Source organism: Lactuca serriola, chromosome 4, assembly GCF_051521515.1.
Source record: "Lactuca serriola cultivar US96UC23 chromosome 4, Lser_US96UC23_V15, whole genome shotgun sequence".
Lineage (NCBI taxonomy): Eukaryota > Viridiplantae > Streptophyta > Magnoliopsida > Asterales > Asteraceae > Lactuca > Lactuca serriola.
The window spans coordinates 58,598,706-58,604,705 of NC_136411.1; positions in this window are offsets into that span (position 1 = coordinate 58,598,706).

Here is a 6,000-nt window from a genome sequence, read left to right on the forward strand (position 1 = left end):
TGTTGTTGCCCCTACAATTAATTGGGCAAGATTGAGGGAGGTCGGAGTCTTTGATCGTTTGTCTCCATTTCTCACGAAGATATTTTTAGGGAATATGTTTTTGTTCACGTGAAAGGGTTGGGTTAATTTATTCGGTATCCAAGAGAGGGTATATAAGGAACTATGCATGGAATTATTTGCAACTGTTGCATTCCATGAGAATGTCCAAGACCCTACGTTCCCGCAAGCCTTAGTTTTTAGACCCGGGGGTGAATTTCGTGAGTGCAGTTTGATTGAATTTTCCTGGAGAATGGGGTCATACACGGCCCAGGAAGCTATGACTCTAGAATTTGCTATGTTTTTGAGGGAGGCGGCTCGAGACTATGAAAATGGGGCCTCGGGGATCGATTTGTTGAACAACATTGCATCCGGAATATTCAATTCAGAGTGTCACCCGAGAGCAGCATAAGATCCCCCATTTATCGCTTGATACATCGATTTATCACTTTCTCCATCAATCATAAGCGCCATGGGGATAAGGTCACGAATCAAAATTTATTCTTTTTTTGGTGTATTTTGCAGCCGAGAGTGTGTTGCAACATTCCTTATTTTCTGGCCCGCTATTTAGCGGATTCTGCTGCAAGTTCCCGCCTCGAGAGCCCTATCTGTGGGGGCCATTTCATCACTCGACTGGCCCGTTCTTATGGCTTAATTGTTCCCGGCATTACCCACTCTTTGAATTGTAAGGAAGAGAGCAAGTTTACCATGGGATATATGGAAACTATGCGGGTTGATCGAAATTTTGGGTCTCATTGGGGCCTTGAGCATACTGATGATGAGGGGGATGATGGAGAGAAACCTAGTGGACAGCCTGAGCAACAACCACAGCCGAGGCCTCGGATGAGGAATGTGCGAGGACGAGGAGAGAGAGGACAGCCGGTGCATCAACCCACACCCATGGGAGGACCAAATTTTGGGGGTGATATGGCTGGATATTTCGATCAACTTTCGTTAAGTGTTAATTGGATTAGGAGGGGGGGCGGTGGAAAATCTGGTACAACATTTGCATGTGGAGCAACCTCCTCACCTGGGGTATCATTCCCAATTTGCACTCGGTGGAGTGTGTATAGAGGTCAAGGGGGAGATGGAGCCGATACAAGTGGAGCACAAGCTGAAGAAGATGATGATTGATTTCTTATTTAGTTTTTATTTTTAATTTCGTTTGGTTTTAAACTTGATTTGGTTTGTAAGACAATTTAAGTTATTATGTTACTTCTTTATTTTTTATGGTGGGAATTTTCCAGATTTGCTTATAATAAGTGGAGGGTGAATCAAGAGAGAGGATAAGTGTAGAGAAGAGTCATAAAATCATATACTAGCAACGTCTTAATCAATTAAGACATTTGTTTGAAGTTAAGAGGTGAAGACAGAACAGTTTTCTGTATGTCCAGTACTCACATCGTGACTCTCTAAAATTCACGTTGTGAGTCAAGTTTTCACATTTTTCTACTTTCCATGTTTTCACGATTTCACGTCGCGGTCCTTCTTAAAATTCATGACATGAATCATGTTGTTCCACAAGATGAAGCCCATTGATGCATTTTACTACATGGGTCACCACTTTTCTTCTTGGGATTGTTATGAAGATTACTTTGGCTCGGTTTCTTTACCATTTAATATGGCGTATGCTTTCCCACATTATTCTTCTTGTTTGGAGATTTACACCACCTTTGTTGAAGTTTGAAGTCCGGATTCCATATTTTATTGACGCTTTATATATCTCGCAATGATCAAGATCCAAGTTCCTATTTAGAAGGAGTCCATATTCAAGATGCACATTTCCTCCACACTTTTGGAGTTCGTTCATACCACTGCTATCCCAGGGGAGTCTGTTACTTTTTCTCCCTTCTATTGTTTTTGATTTACGCATACAACGAGGGCATTGTATGAAATAAGTGTGGGGTAGGGGGTCGAAAAAGTAAATTGCTAGAAATTAGTAAATTTAAATTTTTTAGAAATAGATTTGAAATAATAATCTAAATAAAAAAATTCTAGTAATAATGATAATCTAAATTGTAGTTGTTAGTATTATATGGGATGATCTGATGAGAGCTCAAATGTTTAGTTGAGCCGATACACGTTATAGTGCATTTGTGGCCTCCTTTATTCTAGTGAAATCATGGGACAAAAACATAACCTCGCTTAGTTTGAGGAATGCAATATGTTTAGCAGCCTGTACTTGAAATGTATCCAGGAAAACTAATATCCTTAACCAATAAAGGTTGAAGTTAAGCACCCCTACTTAAGCATGTAGGTTTTGAGTGGAAAAAGTGAGATATTTATAAAAAAAAAGAGAGAGAAATTACCAAAAAGTGAAAAATTGAAGAATTTTTGGAGATATAGAAGTATCAAAGTTGAAGATCAAAGATCAAAAATTCTGAAAAAAAAAATCAAAAGTTGATGATACCAAAAATTACAAAATATGGCGAATTCAAAGAAATTGAAGATAAAAAATCAAAGAAGTGAAGAATTCAAAAGCTCCGTAGTATGGTATCTTAAAAGTTGTAATTCTCTAGTTTATGTATGCTTGGGTTGCTTTACAAAAATACCTTGAGGTTAAGGAAGTTTTCTGCGAATGGATTCGGAAGGATGCATAAAACGAGCATTGTTCAAAAGAAGTGGGCGCGTGTTTATGAGGATTGTGAGTATTTAGAATTGAGGGGGGGGGGGAGTTACTTAGGAAACATTTTAGACACAAATGCATGCGTTGAGGTCTTGGCATAATGGCTGAGCTGGAATTGGATTGTTTTATGTGATGCTAGTAATGAAGGTTTAAGTTTGAATTCATTAGATTTGCTTGAGGGAAAGCAAAGCACAAGTGTAAGGTATTTTGATATTACCATATTTATACATATTTTAAGTGATAATTATTTACATTTTTACTAATAATTTGGTTATTTGCATAGAATAATGGTACTTATAAGCTAAAACTATATTTTGCAGCCAAATAGAAGCATTTTCGAAGATAGGGACTGAAATTGACAAAACATGGAGCTTTGGAGGCTTGAAGGAAAGAAGAATGGAAAATTCAGCAAATAACGTACTCACGACGTGAATAGTTCAGGACTCATGACGTGAGTGAAGAATTCTAGAAGATATGCACCAGATGGAAGAAGAGTCCTTTCTGAATACGATTATCTCATATTCACGACGTGAGACTTATCGGCTCACGACGTGTACGGGGAAAAATCCGAATCTATATAAACTCTTGGCTATTACGAATTGGGAACTTTTTGGCTGTTAGAAGGAAGACCTGAAGACGATTTTCAGAGGAGAAGAAGTTTTGGAATAGTGTTTCAACACCAAGGGAGAAGAAGTTCATAGTTTGATTTATAGTTTGGTACACTTTTATTATGTTTTCGATTATGGATGTTATATGCTTAGTTTCTAGTATGTCCAACTAAATCTAGTTGCTTCTGTTTGCTAGATGAAGTTGGAACTCATGGTCTTAATGCATTAGATTTGACTTTACTTGTTGGTAATATGCTTGTGTTGGATTGATTTTACCTAGTATGTTTGTTTGATAATTAATTGCTTAAAATTCTTGTTCTGTGTACATAGTGAATAAAAATCTACATGAATCTGAATACCTAATAATTTAGTGAACACTAGTTTATTAGAGCTACGATCAAACCAATCTTAGTTAAGCAACTAAATTATTAAAATTAAGTTGTGCTAGAGAATTCATGATTATGACCATAATGTGTATTTATCAAATCAATCTTACATAGCTCCAATCTCATTTAATAATTGATTTTGTATTAACTATTTTGTGACCATACATAGATTTACAAGGATTGATTAATGATTAGTAGATTTAGAACTAAATTGCTAATACTTTATTAATTGGTAACCAACAGTAATAGTCATAACAAATGCATAACCATTGAGTGAAAGTAGATTCGAACTAACATAAGTGTTTTGTTTATTGATTGAGTTTGTGTTAAAGAATTAAGTTCATCTAAACATGAGAAATTAGATAAAACCCCTTTCTTTGTTAATAATTAGGTTAATTTAGTAGTAGATAAATTCATTAGTCAACACCGTTCCCTGTGATCAACACCTGACTTACCCAACTATTCTATAATTTTAACTAGGTACACTGCCTAGGTGAAATTTAGTTAGTAAGGAAGTTAGGTTATAAATATTAAAATTAGTAGGTGTAGATATTTGCACGCATCAAGTACGCCTAGCGTACTCACCAGATATGGACTTTATGTTATTAGGCCCCAGTTTGGGCCAAGATTTGGACTTTGGGTCTTTGGGCCTTAGTGGGCCATCAAAAGTCAGATAATTTGGGCCAAGTATATGTTTGGGCTTGGGGTAAGTTCCATTAGAGGGATTGGGCCCAATTTAGAAAATTAGGCCATTAGTGGGCCACTAGTGGGCTTGAAAAGCCTACCTAGTGTTGGGCCTTTTATATTATGGCTTTGGGCCTTAGAGATGGACCATGTTGGACTAGGGGTAAAATGGTCATTTTACCCTAAGGAGGATTATTGATATGGTCTAAGTGTTATTTTGGTATTGATAGTTCGGGGAGCCGAAGTATCAGCAGTCAGGGAATTTCCAGTAGCAGTCACAAGTGTATTAGCCAGATTTCAGTAATGCTAAGTGGGTTTTCCTCCAGTAGGAACGGGTCTAAGGCACCAATGTCGCCCTGTTTATGTAGTTATAGTATGTCGGACTCCGGTCCGATGCCGGGGGTTATCCCGATGTAGCTTATGTGTTTCGGACTTCGGTCCGATGCCGGGGCGGTCCCAAGAAGTAGTTATGTATGTGTGATGTCTTTGTGATTCATGCATGTTATATGTTATGTGTTATGTGTTACGGGGTAAGCCCGATGTATGTTAGATTATATGCTATGTGTTATGTGTTCCAGGGCAAGCCCGATGCAGAGGCAAGCCCGATGTATGTTAGTTTATGTGATTATGTTATATGTTCTGGGCTTCGGTCCGATGTCGGGGCAAGCCCGATGCAGTTTATGTGATTATATTATGTGTTTTTGATATATATATTATGTTGTGTATATGCCAGGATAAGCCCGATGCCCGATGCGGTTGGATGTCGTGGTGAGCCCGATGTCGGGCAGGAGTCCGATGTCGGGTAAGCTGATGTCGGGATTCGTCCCGATGCAGTTGGGAGTAGTCCCAGAGTTATGCAGTATGGTATGTGGTATTTTGGGGGATCTCACTAAGCTTCGTGCTTATAGTTTTCGGTTTTGGTTTCAGGTGTTTCAGTTTTCAAAAGAGGAGCTCGGGAAGATTGCAGTGAACACACCATTTGTCCAGCTTGGGATGTTTATACTCTAATATATTTGACAGATGTTATCATATTCTTGAGATACACGATTTATGATTTTATATGTTGAAAGATAATTATGGTTTTATTAATGATTTAAAATGAAATTTTTGCACTGTATTTTTGGGATGTTTCAAATTAACTTCTGATTAATTATTAATTAAATAATACTATTTTTAATTAATAACTTAACCTCATAATATATTCATAAATTATTTTTTGCTATTTACTAATCTTAAAATAAACGAATAAATCAACCTCTCTGTCTCTCTCTCTCTCACAGTCTCCAAAAAGTCATTATGTCAATTACTAGTTTTGAGGGCAACCAAAAAAGGACTTTGCTTTTTAATTTAAGTATATACTAATTCAGTTATTGTCTTAGACACTTAATCTAACATTCTCCCATTTAGATAACTCTATAACTACAATTACAAGTATAACCTCTAAATCAAACAGCAAAAAATACTTTCAAAGCAACTGCTAGACTTTGAACTGATCATAAATTGGTCCTAACATAAGTGATCAAATATTCCCTCATTCTACAAGATATCGTATGGACATGATACATGGATCACAATCAATCTCTTGTCCAAAATTATGTTTCCTGATTTCCCAATTTTTGATGACCTCATAAGACTACTAATTGAACACATCAATTCAGTC